The sequence below is a fragment of the Pseudonaja textilis genome, chromosome 7 (genome assembly GCF_049901715.1).
Source record: "Pseudonaja textilis isolate UNSWEBS1 chromosome 7, rPseTex1.2, whole genome shotgun sequence".
NCBI lineage: Eukaryota > Metazoa > Chordata > Lepidosauria > Squamata > Elapidae > Pseudonaja > Pseudonaja textilis.
Window position 1 is genome coordinate 59,796,961 of NC_141996.1, and position 26,517 is coordinate 59,823,477.

General features: G+C 38.8%; 1 protein-coding gene across 8 annotated transcripts in view; it reads right to left on the bottom strand.

Moving 5' to 3' along the window:
• Positions 1–25,376, bottom strand: part of SYTL5 (synaptotagmin like 5) — a 210,438-nt gene extending 185,062 nt beyond the window's left edge. For 3 of the 8 annotated variants that reach the window (XM_087937762.1, XM_087937758.1, XM_087937761.1), the window contains exon 1: positions 24,924–25,370. The gene's annotated coding sequence lies outside the window, so the exon portion shown is untranslated. Of the gene's footprint in view, positions 1–24,923 lie in introns of all 8 variants that reach the window. The other 5 variants (XM_087937766.1, XM_087937768.1, XM_087937760.1 and 2 more) reach the window with 4 other exon arrangements.
• Between the last annotated feature and the right edge of the window lie 1,141 nt (positions 25,377–26,517).

Sequence of the window (26,517 nt, forward strand, 5' to 3'; positions counted from 1 at the left end):
AGACTCTAAAGTGGATAATGGATTCCAACCACTGCACCACAATTCCTCAGGCCACTCCAGAAGGCATTGGTTTAAGGACTAATGTATCACTTTAATGCTATATAGCCATTATGGCAAACCTACAGCACATGTGCCACAGGTGGCACTCAGAGCCCTCTGTGGGCATGCCAGTCATTGCCCCAACCCAGCTTCACTATGCATGCACACATGCCACCTGCTGGCCAGCTGGTCTTCATGTCTCTGCCGCGCATATGCAGGGGTGGGATGGGGTCTTTCCTGATTTCCACAGTTCCCCCCCCCCAGCACACCCTACCTTCCCCCCCCCAGCATCTCTTAGCTTTCTCCTGCATTCCTACCTCCGGTACCTTCCCCAGTCTCCACAGTTTCTCTCCTCTGCATGTCCTAGCATTCTCCTGCATTTGTGCCTCCTGTGCCTTCCCCGATCTCCGCAGGTTCCACCCTCTGAAGGTGCCTCTCCATGGCAGGAATACAGAACAAAGCTAGGGTGTGCTGGGGGGAACTGCGGAGATCGGGGAAGGCACCCAAGGCAGAAATGCAGGAGAAAGCTAGGGCATGTTGGGGGAGGGGGGAACTGCAGAGATCGGGGAAGGCACCCGAGGCAGAAATGCAGGAGAAAGGTAGGGCGTCGGGGAGGGGAACGACCTGCAGAGATTGGGGAAGGCATGGGAGGCAGAATTGCAGGAGAAAGCTAGGGGGAAGAAACTGCAGAAATCATGAGGTCCTCCTGCACCCCATTCTGGGCCTGAAAAGCCTCCACCAATCTGGAAGCCAAAATGGGGCCTGGGGGTGGGGCCCCATCCAACAGGACCTCATGTGGCTGCTGGAGCAGCAGGCCAGGCAATGTGTTGGTGCCATTGCCATGAGGTGAGACAGGTGTTGAAGCATGGATGTCTTGGCTGCAGGGATCCTGAAATAAGCTGGTACAGGGCTGTGGGGCAGCTCCAACCCCCCACCTCACCTCATGGCCATGGCACCAACACATCACTTAGCCTCCTGCTATGTTGCAGCCATATGAGCAAACAGAAAAAGTGGGCTGATGGCCACGTGAAGTCCTGTGGAGAGGTTGCCAGAGCTGCTGCCATGAGGTAAGGCAGGTGATGGAGTGTGGGTGGCCTGGCTGCAGGGGCTATAAGGTAAACCTGTGTGGGGCATGTGGGGTAGCTCCACCCCCCACCTCATCTTGTGGCAGTGGCACCACGAGCAACCAGCTACATGGGTGCTTAAGTCGGGCTTATTGGGGGGGATTATTATTTTGGGGGGTAGGGCTTATTTTGGGGGGTAGAGCTTATATTGGGTGCCCACACAAAAATGTGGTAAGGCTAACTTTTTGGGATAGCTCTTATTTTGGGGAACATATGGTATCACCTATACATAAAACAAGGGAACAGGCTTTCTGTGATGACTTTATTTCTTCTGTTCCCAGAACATTGTCTCATATTATAGCTAGCTCTTGAGTAAGATCTTACGTTGTCCTCACAGCAGCAGCACTGGCGCATCGCATGGCTTCTTACCCTGCTGTGAGCAAGCAGAAGTGGGGCTCCCTTAAAGTACATGGGGGGGAGGGAATAATTATTTTGGAGCCCAAAAGAAAATAAGACCAGGTCTTATTTTCAAAGAAACATAGTAGTGTATTAAATTTACAATTATCCAAGTGTTCCACTTTATCACATTCAGGGTAATTAGTGCATAATTAGAGGAATGTGTCAGCATTCCAATTAAACTCTTCATGCAATTCAAAACTCCAAGACAAAGTCCATCAAATTAAGAATTTATTAGAGAAGTGGTATTGGCACATGTGGAGAAACCTGAACCTGAATTCCTGCTTTTCCCCTCTTGCCCACTAAAACTCACATCCTACCCCCGTCACATTAGCCAATCCACCTCAATTCTCAACTACCACCAATTCCAGTCAATTCCTTCCAAATGCCAGCAACTTGTCCTTGATCTCTGGTGAAAGAATGTTGTTGTGGTTATACTCCCTTCAGTGCTCTCCCATTCTCACAGCTCACCCATCCCCCACTGTGGCAGCCCTAAATATGAATCAAGATGGATCTGGGGCTGACAGGCTTCCTCCCCTCAAGTGTTGATAATGTCCTGAAATGAGACAAGTGACAGGAGGTTAGGAATCAAAACCAACTAACCACCCCTTCCCCATCCAGGGGGCCCCTTTGGCTTATCGGATTTTTTGTGTGTGAAACTGCTTTACCAACCTATCGTCCTTTACATCCCAACTCTTCACCCAGGTGGCATCAGACAAAGGGTACCCCCTTCCAATGGATTAGGCATTGTAATCAAACCCTATGTAATCTAGAGTCTAAGATTTTCTTTACCTCATAATGCTTCTCACTCTAGATTACTATTGGCTTGGAGTGGGCTGATCTCATGGTCTCAATTGTGAGCAAACAGCCAGTTTCAATAAACTACTATGGAATACTGGATGCACTTTCCCTAGCAAGCAAGGGAGACTTAGTTGAACAGTTACCAGATTTATCACTTTCATTACTGGGAATGGTCCTAGGAATTTTGGACCTAGTTTCTTTGCAGACAACTTTAAGATATTAAGTGACCCAATCTCCCACTTTAAAGGGGGCTTGCGGGGATCGGTGCTTATCCGCCCGCCACTTGTATTTTTTAGCTGCTTGGGCGAGGGCATGCTTGATCTTGTCCCACCCCCGTTTTAATGAGTTCATCCACTTGGCTAGGGACATTGAGGTTGGAGACTCTCTAGGTAGCTCAGGCATAGGTACCAAGTCCATTCTGCTGATGACTTGGAAAAGGGTTAAGCCTGTGCTACTGTGGACTGTGTTGTTCTAGGCTACTTCTACAAAAGGTAGCAGATTGGCCCAATTTTCTTGCTGATAGTCTACACAGCATCTCAGGTACTGTTCCACCATGGTGTTCATCCATTTGTGCTCAGATGAAAAGCTGAGCTCAGCCCCTGAGAGGACCCAATGGACCCTAGGAACTCCCTCCAGAACTTTGAGGTAAACTGGACTCCCTGATCAGAATTAATCTGCCATGGCACTCCATGCAGCCTATAAATCTGTTTGATGAATATTTTTGCTAGTTTCTTACTTGATGGTAATCCAGAGCAAGCAGCGAAATGTGCTTACTTAGAAAACAAATCAGGGGAGCTTCTAGTGACGTTGCATTGTGGCAGTTCAGGAGAAATCTGCTCTGATCTCCTGAGCCGGGATTTTCACCTCTGGACAGCCGTTCGTGGTGATGTCTGGTCCTGGAGGAATTGACAAGGTGAGGATAAACTCTTGAAGACAGTTTGGGAGGTTGCGATCCTGAAACATTGAAGAGAGCCCAAAGTCCGAGGCGAAAGAAGTCAGCCTGTGTGGCTAGACCTGGAGACGTGACAAACTAGCTAGCAGGAAGAAGCAAAATGGCAGTGGATGAAGAGATGGCGATTGCATGAGGTCAGAAGCTTTATTTGGATTACAATTCATTTGGATATCATTTGAAAGAACAATCAAGCAGACTAAGGAAACCCAGGGTGAAAGTGGGGAGAGTGGGAATCAGCAGCAGCGTTCTAACCTACCACCCCTAATGCTGGGACAATAGTGAAATTAATAGTGAAAATAAGAAAATAAGATGAATCTTGATGGAAAATTGGAGTGTGGTGTGAAAGTTGAGAAGTTATTTTCAGAAGGTTCTGTTTCCTTTTGACAGCTTGAAACGAATTTGTTATAATCAAGTTAACTGAAAAAAAAAAAAAGATCTGATAAGAACCTAAATGGAAAGAAGAGTGACTGTACCATTCTTAAATATGGCCATTGAGAAATCTAAACTCTGGTAAACCGTTTAATTGCGAATGAAGAGACTTATAAACTTGTAACTGGAAAAATATTGTTTTCAACTACAAGAACATTGGTATATATTTAATTAGTTTACTGTTATATTATAGATAGAAGGAACATTGTATCAGATAACATATAATTCTTTTTACTGATTTACTTAGTAGCTGATTACTTTAGATTTCCTATTTTTCTTATATAGATACTTTTTGTTGGTACCTTCATAATACACAATTCTTATTTTAAGTATTGAAGTGCTGGTATAATTAAGAGTTATATATTGAAGATAACATATAATAATGTGTTTGGATAACCCTAATTGATTTTGATAAAAGGAAGGTGGTAATTAATTGTCCTACTTAACCCTTTTCCCAGTGATTTATTGTGATGGAATGAAATTATAGTATTTATTATAACAACACCATAGATATTTTTTCTCTAACATAGATTGCTAAGAGTTAAAAATTAAGTGTATACTGATTGTGATGGAATTTGGTGAGTAGTTAATCAAAGGTGATATTGTCTGATACGTGTTTGTATTGAAAAATAGTGGTTGATATCAATTAGGAAAACTTCAGCATTAATAATTAAGAGACTCTGTTTATTAGAAAATCATAGAATTGATGGTAATTTGGGATAGTATATACAGGATAATAGATGAACAGGCCAAAATTATTAAAGATATGACAAGTATCACCACTACTAAGACAGGGAAAAAACCTGTGTCAACAGTGGCACCATCCAGTCCAGCAGTTTCAACCCAATGAACAACTGAAGGAATGTTGGCCCCTGAGAAATCGACTACCACAACCAGTGCCCAATCAGTGCAAACCTCCCTATTAGCAATCCAGAATACAATGCTAATGCTACAAGAATCTATGGCCAAAAATCACATTGAAAGTAAAGCAGACCGGGAAGCAATGAAAACTGAGCTGAAATTAGAAATAGGGGAAATGAAAACTGAAATCAGAAACCTGGACGAAAAAATAGGCTTGATCCAGGAATCAACTAAGAAAAATGAAGAAAAAATCAAGATAATTGAACAACAATCCAAACAAAATGAGAAAAGCTAGAACTTATGAACCATAAAATTATGATTCACAACAAGAAACTGTAGAGGCCTTAATCCACCTTGAGATGGATAGAGCCTCTTATTATTTGAGATTTCAGAATGTACAGAGGAGGACTTAACATCGGTGATGGCTAAACTTCTAGCAGATTTCCTTCAAAGAGATAAAGATGAGATGATAAATGAATTTGATGACATCTAGAGTCTATACCAGTTATGCGAGATGGCACAGACTCCCTCAAGAGGTCCATATCAGATTTGCCAGAAGGAAAGTCAGAGATATTATTTACAAGATTTCAAGATTAGAGACAATAAAATATAAGGATAAAGAAATAATAGTACTGAAACAAATACCAAGAAAAGTCCAGGAACAGAGGAAGGATTATCGATTCCTCACTAATTATTTAAATAAATAAAAACATTCTTTTAGGTTGATTACCTCAGAAGGTATTCTGACATCCTGGAATGAAAAAAGAGTGAAAAATGATAACCTAAATAAAGCACAAGAGTTCTTTGAACAGCTGGGTGGATCAGAGGAGGAAACAAGCAGCATAGACGGATTGGAAACGCTAAGTCAAGAAGAAATACAACAAAGAACTAAAGAACGAGAGGAAAACCAAAACAAAGAAGGTAGAGGTGAAAGATCCACCCGAGAAGAAACAGGAATCAAAACCAGAAGTCAAACAATAGCCAAAACCAATGAGAGGTAACATCTAAAATAAGAAAGAATGGGGAAAGGATTAACACTGACTTCTATAAATATTAATGGTTTAAACAATCCATCAAAAAGGAAAAAAGTACTTTTTAAACTTGAAAAGCTGAAATTGGATATAATATGTCTTCAAGAGATTTGTATCAAACCACAAGAACAGAAATACTGTATTTACAAAACAAAAAGCTAGGGAAACTATACACATCGCTAGCAGAGGAAAAAAAGAGAGTATTATATAACAAAGAACTTGCGTCGCAGTGGTACAGCATGCGATCTTTAAGCTCTAAGATTGCTGCTGATATCTCCATTGCAGGACAGTCCCAACGGATCTAAACCATCCCGTAGAAACGGTGACAGAGGAGGGCACATTCTGTCAATCCCAGGGACATCGCAAAGTCCCTGGTAGATCCAGGAGAAGCCCTTTTTTCCTGCAGTGGAGAAGCAGCCATTAAAGCTGCTGAAGCTGGGTCAGCTCCAGAACAGAAGAAAGCTGGAAAGAAAGTGTATCAGTTTGGTGAGATAATTTCCTACTTATTTTTTTCTGGAGAAAACACCCTAAAAGACTAAAAATTAAATTTAAAGGTGAAGATAAAAGTGCTCAAGCGGCGACATTAAGCACAAATTAAACCTGAAGGTTTTTTTTTTCTTTTTATTGGAACTTTGGATTTTGTTAAAACTTTTTAATTTTTAAACTGGACTGGTCTTTCCTTTTTAATTTTTTTTTTTTTCCCTTCAAAATAACTCTTTGGAAAAGTTTTTTATTCTCTTGCTTTTTCTTTTTAATAATTTTAGATTCGTTATATTTTTTTATTATTCCTGATTTTAATATTAGAGGGGAAGGGAAAGGAAAGGGAAATAAGTAGTCGAACCACAGACAACTACAATGATCTAATACATATCGATTTTACAGTAGACAATGTTGAAAAAGCACTATGCAATCTAAAACCATCTCTATCTATTGGACTGGACAGAATATGTACCTACTTCTTAAAAAAGCTATCCACTGCCATAGCCAAACCTCTAAGCATAATCTTCAAAAAATCTTTCAGGACCAGCTCCTTGCCAAAACTATGGTCACAAGCCACTATCATCCCCATCTTCAAAAAGGGAGACCCCAGCCTAGTTGAAAATTACAATCTCTTTATGCTGCGTCACCTGTAAAGTCATGGAATCAATTATTAACCAATCCATTATCCTCCACTTAGAGACAAACAACCTACTATCTAATAAACAATTTGGTTTCAGAAAAAAACTATCCTGCAATCTGCAACTCTTACACTGCAAAAACATATGGACTACACAACTTGATCAGGGCAAAACAAGATATGCAATCTATATAGACTTCTGTAAAGCCTTTGATTCAGTGGTACATGACAAACTACTCCTAAAACTAAAATCTTATGGTATCTCTGGACACCTGCATAACTGGATAGAAGCATTCCTGTCAAACAGACAACAAATGGTCAAAATTGGGAGTGTCCTATCAAATTCTGTACCTGTCAACAGTGGTGTCCCCCAAGGCAGTGTTCTAGGACCAACTCTCTTCATTCTCTACATAAATGGCCTCTGTGATCATATTAAGAGCAACTGCGTTCTCTTCGCTGATGATGTAAAGCTATTCAACACCACAGACAATACTGCTATCCTTCAAAAAGACCTCAACTATGTATCAGAATGGTCAAACAAACGGGCAACTTCAAATCTCAACAAATAAATGCTCTGTCTTACATATTGGAAAAAAAATCAGAAAATAAAATACAGGCTGAATAGTCAAGATCTTGTTGATGATCCAAACTCTGTCAAGGATCTTGGAGTACTCATCTCTAATGATCTAAGTGCTAGAGCCCACTGTAACTACATAGCCAAAAAGGCATTAAGAGTTGTTAACCTATTCTTACGTAGCTTTTTCTCTGGTAATATTACACTACTAACTAGAGCATACAAAACGTTTGCTAGACCAATACTTGAATACAGCTCATCAGTCTGGAACCCACATTACGTATCTGATATTAACACAGTTGAGAAAGTCCAGAAATATTTCACAAGAAGAGTTCTCCACTCCTCTACTCATTGTAGAATACCTTATGCCACCAGACTCAAAATTCTAGACCTAGAAAACCAAGAACTATGCCACCTTCGGTCTGATCTAAGTATAGTATATAAAATCATACATTGCAATGTCCTACCTGTCAATGAATACTTCAGCTTCAACCATAACAATACAAGAGCAAACAATAGATACAAACTCAAGATTAATCGCACCAAACTTGATTGCAGGAAATATGACTTTAGCAACAGAGTGGTCAATGTCTGGAATACTCTACCTGACTCTGTGGTTTCTTCCCCAAACCTCAAAAACTTTAACCTTAGACTTTCTACTATTGACCTCAACCCTTTCCTAAGAGGTCTGTAGGGGGTGTGCATAAGCACACCAACATGCCTACCATCCCTGTCCTATTGTTTTTTTATTTTTATTTTTCTTATATGTATCCATGTATTCATAACTTTGTTTTTACTTATACCTATTATCTTGTAAGCAACTGACAAACCAAATAAATAAATAAAATAAAATAAATAAATCATGGAAGGAGGCCCATATTGATCCCTAAAGAGGGTGCAGATGCCACCCAGGTAAAAAATTATAGACCAGTATCTCTTTTCAACACAGATTACAAAATTTTTATGAGTGTGATGGTGGAAAGACTGAAGCTAATTCTTAATGAAAGAATTTACCCTAACCAGAATGGATTTCTTTCCATGAGACAGATTAGAAATAATACAAGAATGATAATTGATATATTAGAATACTATGAAACACACCCAGGATGCCAAGTTGCTTTTGACTTCCTGGATGCACAAAAGGCATTTGACAACCTAAACTGGGAATTTATGAAAAGCCAGATAAACTTGATGAAATTCAGGGATAACTTCGCAAAGATGTTAGATTTGATTTATTTAACTCAGAAAGCAAGAGTAATGATAAATGGAGAATTTACCAATCCTTTTGAAATAAAAAGGGGTGTCAGACAGGGATGTCCATTGTCGCCTCTGCTTTTTATTACAATATTAGAAACATTACTGGACAGAATTAGAATGAATGAGGAAATTAAAGGTACGAAGATTAAAAGACAAGAATATAAATTACAGGCATTTGCTGATGATGTGGTTGTTATTATAGAGGATCCAATAGAGTCAGGACCAACCTTATTAAAAGAAATTGATAAATTCGGTAAACTAGCTGGGTTGTAAATCAGTAAGGAAAAAACCAAAATGTTAGTTAAAAATATAACAAATAATAAACAAAAAGAAATAGAAGAAATAATGGGACTACAAATTGTTAACAAGATTAAATATTTAGGTATATGGTTAAGACCCAAAACAATAACTTTGAAAGAAGACAATTATGTTAAACTACAGTATTACAACCAATAGGAAGAGATTTGGAAATATGGAGAAAAATGCAGATTTTTTTACTAGGCAGAATTGCCACAATTAAAATGAATGTTCTACCCAAATTGCTTTATTTATTCCAAACGATCCCTATATTATTGGATAAATCATTTTTCAAAGAATTGGATAAAATTACTATGAAATTCATTTGGGCAGGCAAGGTCAAGAATTAAGAAAATTTATTTACAAGACAATTAAGGGCAGAGGCGGCTTTGGTCTCCCTGCCTGGGAGATCTATTATAAAGCAGCAATGTTAATGTGGATAAAGGATTGGATTAAATTGGAAAACAAAAGAATTCTAACATTAGACTTACAAATCAGGTGGCATGCCTTCTTGTGGAACCCGAGTAGTAAAAGTCACTCATACTTTCAGAGACATACTTTATGCAAATCTTTGATAAAAACCTGGTCTGATATTAGGAAAAACCATTATATTAAAGTTCTGTTATGGTTGTCAACAATGGAGGCAATGTTCCACCCTAATACAATGGACATCAGTAAAAAGCTAAAATATCACCAAATTTTAGACAAAGAAGGAAAGCTCAAATTGACCCAAGAGTTAGAAAACCAAAAAATAATGATTGATCATTGGTCCTATTTCCAAATAGCAATAAGATATGAGAAAGATTTAAAAGAATTCGGAATAAAATCAAAGAGCACTAAAAATTTTTTTTATTAAATAAATTTTATTGATTTTACAATTAATACAAACCAACAACACATACATAAATGAAAGAGAGAAAAAGAAGGGAGAAGAAAATAGAAAGAAAAAAATAGAAAACAATTAAAAACATTCTCATCTTCAACAGTTTGTAAGACCTCTTTTTTATCCTTATTTTATGCCATATACACACACCTAATCCTTACATATCTGTGTATCACTACTATGGATTTATCCTATCCTCTTTTGCCTTTTAGTGTAAAGTCTATCTTTGGTCTATCCATTTGTACCAGCAGTTCCAGCTGTTGTAGTATATTGGAGTGTCTTTATTTTTTAATGCCAAAGTTAATTTGTCCATTTCTGCACAACTTGAAATTTTTTGAATGATCATCTCCTCTGATGGAACATGAGACTGCTTCCAACATTGTGCAAAAGCCAATCTGGCCACTGTCAAAATGTGTATTATTATATATTTCACTTTTTTTGATATTTGTTTATCAAAGATCCCTAACAGAAAGGACTCTGGTTTGAATTTGATCTGTTCTCTTGTCATTTCTTCCGGCCAATTTCTAATTTTATGCCAATACTTTTGAGCTTCTGTACAGGACCACCACATATGGAAAAAAGTTCCCTCTTTTTTTTTTTGCATTTCCAGAAATTTGGACTCATATTGGGATGCATCTTTGCTAATCTCGAAGGAGGAAAGTGCCATCTATAAAACATTTTATAGGCATTTTCTTTGTATGCTACCGATTTTGTAATTTTATTATTTCTACCCCAGACCTTTTCCCATTCTGTTATGGTGATGCTACGTCCTATATTCCTACTCCAGGCTATCATGTTCCCTTTTACAATTTCTTTTTGTAATTCTACTTCTAATAAATAATTATAAAATTTTGTTATTTTTTTTTTTGCCTGATCCTAATAAAATTTTATCTAATTGCTGGAGTTTATTGTTAATTCCGAATTTTTTCTTGTCTTGTTTATATCTACTTTGAATTTGAAGATATGCCCACTGATCAATTTTTAGTCCCCGCTCTTGAAGTTCTTGCCGCGATTTCAAATTTCCTTGTGTATCCAATAGGTCCTTATATTTAATCATTTTAGTGATATCCAGATTATTTGGGTGAATCATCGCTTCCATTGTTGAAATCCAAATTGGTATTTTTAAATAGAGTTTTTTCCATATTTTCTTCCAATTAGTTAATAATGAGTCTCTGATTAGGTGTCTGTGGAAATATTTCTGGCTAGTTTTCCCTACATCCCATAAAAAAGCATGCCACCCCCTCTGCAAGTTATGGCTTTCTAAGAATAATATTCGCTTATTGGTTAAATTCACCCATTCCTTCAGAGGCTACACTATAGTACAACTCCCAATTTGGAAGTGCCAGCCCTCCCCTACTCTTCATATCCTGCATTGACTTTAAATTTATTCTAGATTTTTTTCCCTTGCCAGATAAATTTTACAGTTATTTTATTAAGTTCTTCAAAAAAAAATTGTGTACTTTGATTGGGATCGTCTGAAATATATAGAGAAATTTTGGGAGAATATGCATTTTAATAGCAGCAATCCTGCCTACTAATGAAAGTTGCAGCTTACCCCATGTTTCTAAATCCTTCTTTACCTGTTGCATCAATTTATCATAATTATTTTCCTTAAGTGTCTTACAATGTGCTGTCAACCATATTCCTAAGTATTTAACTTTCTTTATCACATGTATTCCCATAACTTCTTCTAGTTCTATTTTCTGTTGTTCTGTTAAATTTTTAGTCATTAATTTTGTTTTCTTCCTATTAATTTTAAGTCCTGCTACTGCTCCAAATTTTTCTAATTCATTCATCAATTTTTGTCCTCTTTCTATTGGTTCCTCAATGAAAAAAATCATATCATCTGCAAACGCTTGCAATTTATATTCTTCTTTCTTAACCTTTAATCCTTTTATGTCTGGGTTCTGTCTAATTCGCATTAGTAATATTTCTAATGATAATATGAAGAGCAGGGGTGAGAGTAGGCAGCCCTGTCTGACTCCTTTTTCTATTTTTATTGGGCGGGTATATTCCCCGTTTATTATAATATTAGCCTGTTGTGTATCATAAATGGTTGTTATAATATTTTCAAATTTGGTGCCTAAATTCATATTATAAATTTTTTGGATTAAAAATTGCCAATTTAAATTATCAAAGGCCTTCTCTGCATCTAAAAACATAAGTGCAATTTGTTTTTCGGGGTGGGTTTCATAAAATTCTAAGACATCTAGTACTATTCTTAAGTTGTTCCTGATTTGTCTGGTCGGGAGAAATCCATTTTGAACTTCATATATATGCTCATTTAACATTCTTTTTAGTCTACTTGCTATAATAGAAGTGAATATTTTGTAATCAGTATTTAACAGTGAAATTGGCCTATAATTATATATATATATATCAGGGATCTGAATCCTCCTTTGGGATCAGTGAAATCAATGCCCCCCTCCATGAGTCCGGCATCCTGGCTGCCAATAAGACGTCATTAAAAACTTCCACCATAAGAGGTCCTATTTGTTCTGCTATTGCCTTGTACAGCTCCCCTGGAATCCCATCTGGTCCTGGGGATTTATTGTTTTTCTGGTTCTCTATTGCTGATTTCAATTCAAACCAAATAATGTTTTTGCTTAATAATTCTTCCATTTCTTCCCCAATTGCTTTATTGCTTCACTTCATCTACATAGTTTCTTATTCGATCTTTGTTAACTTCTTCCTTTTTATATAACTCTTCAAAATACTTATGGGCAATTTCTTTTTTCTGTTCTATTTCCTGTTGTATATCCCCCTTTCCATCTATTAGCTGGTATATCAATCTCTTTTCTTTCCTTTTTTTTAGTCTATATGATAGCCATCTCCCTGGCTTATTAGCATGCTCAAAATAAGTTTGTCTAGTTGTATTCAAATTTATAATCATTCTCTCTTGTTCAATTAAATTCAATTTATGTTTAGTTATTATCTGATTTTACAACTTTGAATCCTTTGGGGTACTCTGTAATTGAATTTCTAATTCCTTAATTTTTTGTTGTAATTTGTTTTGCTGGGCGTATTTTTCCTTATTCCTCTTGGCATTATAAGAGATTGTTATACCTCTTATTACTGCCTTCATTGTATCCCAAATGTTTTGTTTCGTAGTTGTGCCATTATCATTTTCCTTTAAGAAATAATTTAATTCCTCCTTGAGTTTGTTGGTGTATTCTTTTTCTCTTATTAACTGAGTATTTAACGTCCATCTTGGTTTTTTCCCTACCCTTCCATATTATCTGAATTGGATTGTGATCTGCCCATTCATTAGGTAAAATTTCAATCCCTTTTATCTCATTTGCTATTTCCCCATTCATCCATGCCATATCAATTCGTGTCCATATTTGATGAGGATTTGAATAGAATGTAAATTGTTTTTTCTCGAGATGTAATCTTCTCCATATATCAATCAAATTTAACTCCTTCATCATTTCCATACATATCTTCGGAAGCTCTTTCCCCCCCCTTTGTTCTTCTCCCCATTACTGTGGTCTTTTTGATAATCAGCAATAGAATTAAAGTCTCCTATGATACAAATATTTCTTTTTTCCAATCCTACTATTTTTCCATAAAGATGCTTAAAAAACTCTTTTTGATCTCCGTTCGGGGTGTAGATTACCACTAAGAGAATTGAGATGGCATTAATCCAGATCTGCAAAACCAGAGTTCTTCCTCAGAATCTGACCATATTAAATCTGCTTTCAAATCCTCTTTAACATATACTGCAATCCCTTTCTTTTTCCCCATGTCTGCTGGTGCGGTAAATAGCTTCCTTAATTTCGGACATTCTAAGTATTTTTCATCTGTTTTCTTTATATGAGTTTCTTGTAGGCATATTATATCAGCATTTTGTTTGAGTAGTTTAGCTATTATCCTTTTCCTTTTTATCATCAAGTTTAAACCATTTATATTAATTGATAGTAGTTTCTTTTTTTCTTCCATTTAATTAATTCTGTTTCACTCTTTGTGTTGTAATGGCTCCGGTCTCTCCTTGTGCCTGAAGATGTGTCCTACTTTCTTCTCTCTCCTGATGTAGATGAGTATTTCCTTGATTTCCTAAAGTTCCGTCTCTGTTCTTATGATAGCCTTGATTTTCCTGGGAGTTTGTTTCCAGTTCCTCCTTACTGCTCTGGTCTTCCGGACCTACCAATTGCTCATAAAATTCCTCGGCCTTTTCCATGGAGTCTATTTTAATTTTCCTTTTGTTCCAAAAAACTAACATCCCATCTGGGATTAGCCCAGGGGTCTCAAACACAATTTACCTGGGGGCCGCTGGAGGCAGAGTCTGGGTGAGGCTGGGCCGCATAATATTATACTTTATATTATACTTTATATTTAGATTATACACTAGTATTATACTTTCATATCATGGTGGGGGCCACAGGATATCATCCTGCGGGCTGCAATTGGCCCACGGGCCGCGAGAATGAGACCTCTGGATTAGCCATTTAAATACGATTCTTTTCTGATTTAGATAAGCTGCTAAGAACTTGTAGTCTTGTCTTTGTTCTCTTACTCTTCTTGGTATTTGTTTGAGAATCAAGACTTCTTTACCTTCATACGTGATTGTTTCATCTCTTGACATCCTATATATGATATCCCGGACACTCCTTCTTGCAAATCGTATATGGACTTCTCTTGGGCATTTGTGGTGTCTCGCATAATTAGTGCTAATCCTGTAAACTTCATCAAACTCCCTTAAGATGTCATCTTTATCCTTTTCCAATAGTCAAGCCAGTATTCCCGCCATTAGTTGTTCCAGGTCTTCTTCTTTGGATTCCACTACATTTTGGAATCTCAAGTATGTAGCAGCCTTGTCCATCTCTAGGTAGACCAGTGAGTCCTCCATTTCTTTACTCACATTCTTTAATTCTTCATCTACCCTTTCTAATTTCCTTTCGGTTCGTTCAGTCCTTTTCTCTATCTCTTTTATTGTTGCTTCATTTTTCTCGAAGGCCTGCTGTAATAATCCAACTTTGTCCTCTACTTTGGAGATGTCCGCTTTCATTTCTGCTTTTCATTTCCCCATCTCCTCTTTTAGTTCATTGATATCTGCTCTCGTCTCGTTATGGTTTTTCATCATTGTTTCTTGCAGCTTCATCATCGATTCCTGTAAAGTCAGCAAAATTGATTGGATGTTGGCATTCGAGATGTTAGCTTGTTTCTCCACTGGTAATGTTTCTTCTATGGTTTTTTGTGCCATGGGTGAAGCTGTTGCCAACGTAGTTGTTAATGTCGGGGTGACCTTTCTTCCAGTTTTCGGAGCTGTAGTAGTTGTGGAAGTCATTTCTTTTAAGATTTGTTTCTGTTGTTGTACTATATTAATTATATTATCCCAAATTAACATTCAGTGATAGACTCTCTGTATTAGGATTGACCAGTATTTAATTACTTTATCTATCTGCTGGATAGCTGTGCTCTTAACTGGTTACTGGAGTATAAGTACTTACATATAAAAATATTATCACTGTATTATTTTAAATCCAAATTCTAAATCACATATATAATTTTGTAAGGTCTATGCTCAGCCTCTATACATAACTTCATGTAATATGTGTGTGTGTGTGTGTGTGTGTGTGTGTGTGTATATATATATATATATATATATATATATATATATATACACACATACATATATACATATACACACACATACACATACACACATATATATATATATATATATATATATATATATATATATATATATATATATATATAAATATAAATATCCAAATCCAACTATATTTAAATATTATAAATAAATATGTGTATTTATCTAACCTTATTTTAAATATTCTTAAACACAAACAGTATCACATTCATCCCCAAGTAGATTAATTGTGGTCACACAATAAATTATAATATTAATACATAAAACCCTATACTTATTAATTAATTACTATTTAATGTTCTTACTATTTTTCCTATATATCTAATCAAAGTATAACTATCACTATTATTAATAGATCAATTAAATCAATTAATTCAATTATTTAACAATCAGATACAACAATCAATTTTCCTTTTACCAGTATGCATATTTATAATCATTATAAAGAGAGAATAAAGAAGGAGAGATAGTTCATCATAGCGCCAGATGGTGAGGGAAAAAGAAGAAAAAAAATTGAGCAAATGTATACAGAAAAAAAGGGAGTAAAAAAGGGGGGGAAAGGAACTTTGAAGTAAGTTTTTAGCTTTCCGTTTCTAAGTTTAAGTGCTTTCACTCCAAACGCACCGGAAGTGGGGAGGTAAAAAATGCTGAGTAGTGACTGCAATTACACGGTGTCTCCACACATTCAGAAGCTTCCACTTTTACTTTTTGTTTTAGCGTTCCTAGGTTCAATTTTCCTGATTTTCTTCAGATGGAACCACCTCCTCAATTAGATCAGTATGCTCCGTAAGGGCTGTTAAGTGGTTTATATCAGTTATATTGTTACAATAACTTCAGGGTTTCTAAGTACCGCCTGTGGCACCACACTGTCTCTGTTCCATCAGCTTCGATCTTCTTCCCGTCTCCACTTTAATAAAGTCTATCAGAATAAAAATCAAATGAGATAGTCCAAATCCTCCACAACTTCCAGGCACCTTCCAAACGCTAGTCTCCCAACCTCATAAACTTCCCTTTTTACTCATTATTGTCCTCTCTCTCTCTTCTGTCTGCCAAGCCCTTTCACTTTCACTTGCCTCGCATCTGCTTTTTGGCCGCTTTCTTTTAGGGCTCCAGAAAGACACTTGTAACAGCCTTATAAAAGTCTATGGCATTCCAATCCTCCTCTCCGCTGCTAATTTTCTCTGCTACACTCTTCCCCAATGATCTCACAAACTGTCACTCACTCGCTTCTTTACATTGGTGGCAGTCCGGACTTCGGAGCCACCATTGATAGGGGGCTGTTTCTTGCTCATTGGGCTCTGGAGGGCTCCTCTTCGCTGCAGGGGGGTTGCCTTCCCCACACTGCAACCCAAGTCTCCCCCACGCCAGCACAAATCTCTCCGGGACTCGTGCATCCTCAAAGGATCGTCCCAACCACAAAAAGAGATTAACTGAAACCACAGATGGGCTTCTACACCTCTGTTCGTCCTTGCCTTGCCACCGGAAGTTCCCAAAGAGCACTAAATTTGATAAGATACTTTTGGGCCCAGAAAAAATATATCTAAATTATATAATTATCTATTGGAATATGAATTAGCTGAGGAAATTGTGAAAGAACCAATGATAGCGTGGGCAAGAAATTTCAGCCACAATATAGACTTAGAAGACTGGAAAGAAATCTGGCAGAGAAATCTTTCAATAACTAAATCTGTGTCTTATAAAGAGAATTTATATAAAATGATATATAGATAGCATCTAGCACCCTCCAGATTAGCAAAAATATATCCAGCATCCAATCCAACTTGTTGGAAATGCAAAGGGAATCATGGTACCTACTTCCATCTCTGGTGGGCATGCCCAGTGGTCAAAAAGTTTTGGAGTAGAATTAAGACTTGGTTAGAAGAAATTGTCCAGGGTGGATTGGAGTGGGAACCTAAACTGTATCTTCTGGGTATCATTAAGAAAGGTTCTCCCGCCAAAGTAAAATATTTGATTATTCATATCCTAACAACGGCATGTATTTCACTGGCTCAATTCTGGAAATCGCCTAATATATCACCAATACAATTTATTATTCAAAAAAATTGTGAATGTGCAAAAATGGCAAAACTCACATTAAAATTAAAAGGAAAAGAGGAGGCGGAATTTTACTTGATCTGGAATAAGTGGTACGATTGGCTAGAACGTAAAAAAAGCGAAAAGGGGAATCAAGGGGGGAAAACAAATTTATGAAACAGATTATGATACATACAATAACAAAACAGGAATTGTTAATGTTAGTCTTAGACTCCCTCGTTCTTTAAACAATCAATAGAAGGAATTCATCGGTAAAAATAAATAAGTATAATCCAACAACAAACATTAATAACAGAACATTATGCTTGATAGAACATAAATAACAGAGAACCTATAGGAAGCAAGAAATAACTGCCACATAATATAATTTAGGAAATATTAACTCACTGTCAAATGTATTAAAGGAAAGTTAAACTAGTTTTAGCACAGAGGTTATTGTGATGTTTGTCCGTCTTTTGAGTTTGTATATTTGTATATTTTAATTTTTTGTATTCAATAAAGTTTGTTTTAAAAATTTTTAAAAAATAAAAAAATAGAAAACAAATCTATGTCCAGATGATGGTATTTCCACCACTCTCTGGGAGTTCGACTATAAAGTCCATGGCTAGTCCCAGGGATGGCTGGGATCAGCTACTGTCCCAGGCAGCTTCCCTGGTTGTGTTTTCATGGCAGTGCACATGGAACAGTTTTTTACATAGTCCTCCATGTCTGTCTTCATCTTCAACCATCAAAACTGCCTCCTCACTAAGTGGAGGGTCTTTAGGAATCCAAAGTGACCAGCCAACCAGAAATTATGATCGTGTTGAAGTACTTTCAGCCTCAGGCTGGCAGGAACGTACAACTTAGTTCCCTTCCAAGCTAACCAATCTCGTAGTGTTAGGATGTTAGGGTTATCTTTTAGCCACTGGACAGCAGGGAGCTTAGTCTTCAGTGCTTCTAAGTTTTTGTGATCAGTCCAGACTTCTCTTTAAACAATACAAGGGCTGCGACCTGAGATTTTGCTGGCTGGGTGAATCCTCTCACTAAGTTGCCATCAATGTACTTCCTCAATTCATCCATTTCTTTGGGAGTCATTGAGTACATTTTTGGCTTTGGTAGTTTTTCTCCTGGGATGAATTCTATTGCACAGTCAGTGGGTCGGTGTGGAGGAAGCACTCGTCTTCACTAAAGGCCTCTGGTAAGTCCTGGTATTCTTTGAGTATCCGTGGGCAACTGGGTAGTCCCTCCATCATGGAAGCCACTCCCTTCTTCTGACTGTGATCCCTGGATCCCAAAGGTGGCTGGCTCTCATTGTTTGTGGGGAGGCAAGGGGCCTAAGCCTATCCTTAGCTTATGGTAGCTGTCTTCCCAGGTAATGATTTGCCAAGCCAAGCACAGAATGAGGGCGTCAGTCATTTTTGGGGCGATGACAAATTGTATCAGTTCCCAGTGCCACACCATCTCCAGGCTTACAAGTTCGGTGACTAAAGTTGCTGGCTCTCCCCCAATAAGTGAACTACTTGTTCAAAACGGATGGGGGCATTTCAGAGTTATTGTTTTTATCTCTAACTTTTGCACAGTCTGGGAGCTGATTGAGCATTGGGTACATTGGCACTGGCCATGTCTATTATGGCCTCCAGCTCCCTATGGGCTTTGGTCCGGGGCACCACTATATGAGACTTTATGGTGAAAGGGTGGATGGCTCCACTTACCACCAGCTCCTCATCGCCACTCCTGCCAGAGTCGATACCTCTGGGGCCAGAGTTTCCCCCTTCTTGGACTGAAAGGGGGGGCCCTCCATGGCTTGCCAAGAGAACCTCTCCTTGTCAGGTAGTTTTTGGAGAGTTCTATTCTACTTGGCTGCAGTTGGTGTCCTCACCTGAGGAATAGGAGCTGGCGTGAGATATTCTGAAGCCTCAGTGACCCTGCTGGCCACATCTGAAACACTTGACATCAGGGCTTGCCACGGGCTTTGCTTCTACTGGGGCTTGCCAGCTGGCCTATGGCCCAGTGGCCACTTAGGGGGTTTCTCTTGCATCAATCTCTGGTGGAGGTGAATTTCCAAGTCCATAGTCATTACCATCTACTACCAATCTTCAATCAGTTGGGTACCCCTTGGTAGGCATAAGCTTGCCTAAGGTCCTGATCCAGGGCTTCCTTAAAATAATGGATGAAGAGTCACTCAGGCCAGCCTCATAATTTTTTGGCCACTCTTCTAAACTCCCATACAAACTCCTTGGGGAGGGGGGTCGACCGTGTTGCTTCAGCCCCTTGATCTCTGCTTTAGCTCCCTCTCAGTTGGCTGTGTCCTTGAATCGAGCCCTTAGAGACTGCACAAACTCATCCCCATTTTCCAACTTAGGGGCTCCTTCATCATGGAGTTGAGCAATCCACTCCACTGCTTCCCCTTCTCTCATATTATCTGCGATGACCGAGATCATGTCCTGGTCTGACAGGTACTGTGCCCCATATCAATCAATGTGAGCCCAGATTCAATTTAGGAAATAGGCCAGTTTGCCCGGGGTGCCATCAAAGGTAGCCAAGAACTGGGGCAGCTGATGGGGGGCAGCTGCAGCTGGCAGGATTGGTGGCGGGACAGGAGCTGGCATTCCTGGTACTGGATTTATCCTTGGCCTGGGTAAAAGGCCCACCAGGGCAGAATCTGGTTGGCAGGCAGCAGTCTGGGAGGCACTAGTGGGGGTTGACAGACAGGCCTTGGCAAACCTCCCGTTCTTCCCCTGGTCCCTGGTCTTGAGTGGCCCAAAGGTCCGAGGTGTTGTCCTGCTGTGGCGGCCAGCTGCACTGCAGCTCTGACAGAGGGGGTTCAAAGTGGGAGGCTGTGCCTTGCCAGTGCCAAGTGGAATGAAGCAGATGCTCCGCTCTGGACTGCTGTGCTTCCTGACCCCAGAAAGTTGAATGTAGGCTGGGTTAGAATCTAACCAGGCTAGATCAAGTGTGAGAATGTCTAGACTGTTGGCCCCACACTCAGTAGATTGAATTTCTCAAGTAGCCTGGTAAGTGACTGGCTATGTGACGACGGTTGGAGCCTCCATTTCCTGAACTCGCTAGTCTCTAAGAGTCTTGATGGTCTCCACTCGAAAGTTGCCATTTGTTCAGGTTGTCCTGATGCCTCTGGAGGCTCAGGGACCATCATCACTGGCTCTAACTCTACCTGCACAGCTGATCTGGCTGGCGGGGTCTGCCATGGGGTTCGTTCCTTGTGTCTGGTGCCCCTCTGGAGTTCGGCCTATGCTGCCTCGGCTTTGGCCACCGCCGCAGCTGATGGGTAGCAGATAGCTCCACAAACATCCTCTGAAGCAAATCCGGTAGCTCCTTCAGGGGTCTCCATTCCCTGCTCCATCTTCCCTGAGTCTTTATGCCCCCATTATATTGGGATGCATCTTGGGGCTCAGGACCCTGGACAGTGGCACTGCTTTGTGAGAAGCCATTGGGCTTTTCTTTAAAAGGAGATTCAAGTTAATGTCAGCATTCCAATTAAACTCTCCATGTGATTCAAAACTCCAAGATAAAGTCCACCAAAGAAAGAATTTATTAGAGAAGTCATGTTGGCACATCTAGGGAAAACCCAAATCTGAACTCCCATGTTTTTCCCCTTCCACACTAAAACTCACACCCTGCCTCATTTTATGACTCCTCAGTCACATTAGCCAAACCACCTCAATTCTCAACTACCACCAATTGCAGTCACTCCCCTCCAAATGATCTCTGGTGAAAGGATGTTGTTGTGGCTATACTCCCTTCAATACTCTCCCGTTCCCACAGCCTGCCCATCCCTCACTGTGGCAGCCCTGAATCTGAATCAAGATGGATCTGGAGCTGACAGGATGTTCTCATAAAACAACTGTGTGGATATACGAGTAATATGAGTTCTAACATGAGGGGGGAAAGAACATAAAAAATAGGTAATAGATTGCAGAGCTGATTCCGAGTTAACTACTCCCATGTTTCTTCTATATGAGCAAATTATTCCTTATTTGCTTCTTTGGGAAAAGTAAAAGTGCTACTACTTGACATTATTTTGTTGAGAGCAAATCCATCCTTCATTCCTGATGCTGCAGAGCATTCTAACAGAAATTCTATAGAGAAATGCAGGGTGTTAACATTGTGCATATGAATTGGCATATGAATTCTTCACTCTGAATAACAAAAGATACTGCAACATGCAAGGTTCCCCATCTATATAACCTTCTTTATCATCATAAAACTGAAAACCCTGCAAGGATTATTTCAGAAATTTATAAAGGTTGATATTACCTTCTTGATTATATACTGCAGATGTAACATATCTGTTCAAGTTATCCGAAGCTTACAAATTTTGCCAGATACAAGCCTTAACATACTTCATCAACATTAATTTCTCAAGTTACATTACTTCATATTAATCATGTATTTTGAATTATTTATTCATTAGAAGGTGGCCAATACTCCTTCTTCCTATTTTCCCCACAACAACCCTGTGATGTGGATTGGGCTAAGAGACAGTGACTGGCCCAAAGTCACCTAGCCATGCCTAAAGCAGCACTAAAACTCACAAGTTTCCTGGTTTCTGGACTGATGCTGTAACCACTAGGCTTCTAATTTATGGTACTAATATCTTTTTCCTTTGTCTGCATAAAACATATGCTCAAAGATCTGCATAAAACAGGCTACTAGATAAGTAGTACCTTATCTAGATAAGCAGACAAAATTTAATATTGTTTCTCAGAAGATTTTGTAAAACATCCAGACTGGATTGAAATCTAAAAATGCACAAACACACATGAATTCAAATTATGGTTGAATAAGATATTATTCACTATAAAAAGTATTTGGTGTAATGGTTAAAGCACCAAGCTAGAACTCATGGGAGACCATGAGTTCTAGTTCAGTTGGGTGGCGAAGCCAGTTTAATGACCTTGGAGCAAGGAAGCAATGGCAAACTGCTTTCAAAAAAAAAATTGGTATTAAAAATGCTGACCTGAAGGCTAGCAATCCAACATACTGCCCTCAAAACAGCATATTAGTGGGCTATCACTTTTTTTTTCAAAATTTGCTGCATTAATTAGAATTTTGGAATGGGTTTTAAAGATCCAAAGGTACTTTAAGTCTTCCAGAAATTTAAAGTACTCATTTTACCCCTTATTTTTTTATTTATTTATTTTATTTATTTGTCAATTGTTTACGAGATAAGTAAAAGTGTATACATAATTATGAATACATGAAATGAGTACATATAAGAAAAATAAAAGAAAAATAAAAGAAACAATAGGACAGGGACGGTAGGCACGTTGGTGCGCTTATGCACGCCCCCTACAGACCTCTTAGGAAAGGGGTGAGGTCAATAGTAGACAGTCTAAGGTTAAAGTTTTTGGGGTTTGGGGAAGAAACTACAGAGTCGGGTAGAGTATTCCAGACATTGACCACTCTGTTGCTAAAGTCGTATTTCCTGCAGTCAAGCTTGGTGCGGTTAACCTTGAGTTTGTATCTGTTGTGTGCTCTTGTGTTGTTATGGTTGAAGCTGAAGTATTCATTGACAGGTAGGACATTGCAATGTATGATTTTATATACCATGCTTAAATCAGACCGAAGACGGCGTAATTCAAGGTTTTCTAGTTCTAGAATTTCAAGTCTGGTGGCATAAGGTATTCTACAACGAGTAGAGGAGTGGAGAACTCTTCTTGTGAAATATTTCTGGACTTTCTCAATTGTGCTAATATCAGATACGTAATGTGGGTTCCAGACTGATGAACTGTATTCAAGTATTGGTCTAGCAAATGTTTTGTATGCTCTAGTTAGTAGTGTGATATTACCAGAGAAAAAGCTACGTAAGATTAGGTTAACAACTCTTAATTAACAATTAAGAGTTGTTAATGCCTTTTTGGCTATGTAGTTGCAGTGGGCACTAGCACTTAGATCATTAGAGGTGAGTATTCCAAGGTCCTTTACAGAGCTTGGATCATCAACAAGATCTTGACTATTCAGCTTGTATTTTATTTTCGGATTTTTTTTGCCAATATGTAAGACAGAGCATTTATTTGTTGAGATTTGAAGTTGCCATTTGTTTGACCATTCTGATACACAGTCAAGATCTTCTTGAAGGGTAGCAGAATTGTCTGTGGTATTGAACAGCTTTACATCATCAGCGAAAAGAACGCAGTTGCTCTTAATATGATCACAGAGGTCATTTATGTAGAGTATGAAGAGAATTGGTCCTAGAACACTGCCTTGGGGGACACCACTATTGACAGGTACAGAATTTGATATAATTCTATATTTATAACCTTCCTTCCAAAATAAAACACGACTTTCTCATTTTTGGGCTCTAGCCCTTGACAGGGCATGCACAGTCCACTATTACAAATTCCTCCCTTAAATGAAAAATTACTTAGGCAATTCATAAATTAATGTTATTTGTTGGCTGCCTTCTGAGCATCCTTTCCTGGGATTAGACTACTGAAAATACTGAATCTTTCTTTTAATAAATGCCTACAAAATTGGACTGATAATGCTTTGCAATTCCCTGTTTATACAATAATGTCTGCACTGATACTTTGCAGAAGGCTAAGGAGGCTCCATTCTGAAGTCTCTGGGATTTCAAAGGCAATTTATCAAAAGGGTGGTGATCCACTGAGTAACACATACTCAAAAGTGAAAAATTCCTTTTGGCAGTTAATTGTCATACTACACCTACTTTGATCTCACTCTTCATACCTCAAATGCACTTCTGTTTTCAGAAACAAACCAAAAAGCCTAGCAAGAGTACCGCATTTTTGTTTTATTGCTCAGTAGATTTTTCTTTCAGTGTTGAGCTTTCAGATTTTATCATTGCAAAAGACTCATCTGCACAGTTTACTTTCCAAACTCAGTATGCAGGTGAAAGTATCAAGGAGAGGGAGGGGAGGGAGAGAGAGAGATAAATAGCATTGTCAAAAGGAGTGTAATTAATCACGTATTAAACCCTTTTGAAGAATCAGCCTACAATACCTACTCCATTGTCTGAACAAAACAGCTACTGAATTCAACAGGATCAGTTTTGGGAAGAAATGGGTATCTTTGCAAATGAATAAAATGTTGACAAAGTGATATCATCTTGACAGATTGAAACAAGAATTATAGCTGGGTGATGAACATAACCACATTCTATCCTTGTTTCCGAAGTAATCCTAACATTCACCACGGTCGAGAAGCACCAAGGCATCCCTTTTCTGTCTCAAATCAGAACTGCCGGAAGCAAACTTGGTTGCAAAGATGGCGAGAGGGGGAAGTAAACTACTTGTTTTCAGTTGTTCTCAATTGAAGGCAAGCATCTTCACCTTCCCGCACAAAATCACTCCAAGTCTCTTCCTCCCCCTTGCAGAGCACATTCTCCCCTCGCTACGTGGAAGAAATGAAAAAGACAAGTATAAAACGGAACCGTAGACATCGACCTTCCTGCGTTTCGAGAGGCCAACCGTAAAATTCTTAAAGAAAAAGGGGAAACAGCTTGGAGATTACGAAAGGTGCTCACAGGTTACCTGCTTGTTCCAAATCAACTACCTCACTCTTGCTCTGGACTGGCGAGGTATCGTCAACTTGCACAGTCCGGGCTCGCGAGAGACAAATGGGCGACATTCATAGTCCTCCAATGGTGGGAAACCGCAAGTTAACACACCATGAAGTCAGTCCTCGCTTGCGATGGCTGTTGCGATTGCTGCTCCCCTCACGGCGCCGGTTTACCTTTCTGCACCTCTGCGTACTCGTAAAAAAAGCCTTCCCGGGGACCCCCAGTTGAATGTCGGGAGAGTCTTTCAGCTCTAACTAGAAAAAAAGGAGGGAAGGGGGACAAGTTGCCACTGAAAAGGATGGATGCCTGTAAATCAACCTACAGAAAATCTGCCGTCCCAGTCCTGGCGCAGATCTTCTTGTCCTTCTGGAACAAGGACTCAGTAGAGCCACCTTCTGGCTCCGCTCCGGAAGCGCAGTGAGATGCGAAGTGAGGCGACTCGCAAGGAAAGCCGGTTGCGTGCACTCCCCAGAAGGATGACGGATGGAAGTGGGAGAGACTTCAAAGATAATATAAAACAATGACAGAAAAAGAGGACTGGAGTCTAGACTCACAAGCAGCGTCAATAAATAAGTTTGCCCCGTTTCTGCACGTGCAGTATTTACGGAGCTAGGAGGTACTGTTTCAATGGTAATAGAGGAGGTGAGGAGGACTAAAAAATTAGTACTATCGTAATGTGCCACTGTTGATATTAAATGGTTCCAAGGCTGCTATTTAATTGCACTGATAAAAAAAATTCAAATATCACTTCAGATATCTCATATGAATAAGCAAACAAATGCATAATGCTCTTGGAACAGGTTGTTTCTGTTTTGGGGATTCATATATTTTGGATCATGTGGTAGAAAGATCCATGTGAAATCGGGGCATTGTTGATGGTCTGATTAACATTTTGTACTATTTTATATTTTTGCTTAATACACTCTAATCAACCATAATTGAGTAGATTCACATCATTTGGTAAATCATATGCCACAGTATGTGCTAACTCCAAATTAAACAAGTCAAGCTCAACTCAATGGAGGCTTGGCCCAGTTATTTTAAAGGATACAATTATTTGGCTCCTTATTGCTTTGCTGTTTAAAATAAATATAATATCACCCCTGGTGATGCAGAGCTCATCAATTCAATTCAGTGTCTTTTCTACATTTTGTGAGTGTGTTCATAAAACACATTGTATTAAGGATATACTGTATGGACAAGTATGAAATACAGAAGGTTAAATAAAGCATGGTAGTTAATGTATATACATGTGGTTAAGTATTATTATCTAGTTTGGTAATGAAATGTCTAAAAGCTCAGAGAGCACCTAGGAATCCACAGTTCAACCCTGAGCTACAAATATTCTCTTCTATCAATGATATAAGTGTATTAGAAATCTATATGTGCTTGCACAATATTTGCATCAGATAAATACAGAACAGCAACTGTTTACACAACCAACTATTAAGTTCTTATGACATCTCTGGATCCCTGCACAAGTGGATAGCTGTGTTCCTGTCAAACAGGCAACATATAGTCAAAATAGGGAGGGCCCTATCAAATCCGGCACCAGTTAACAGGTG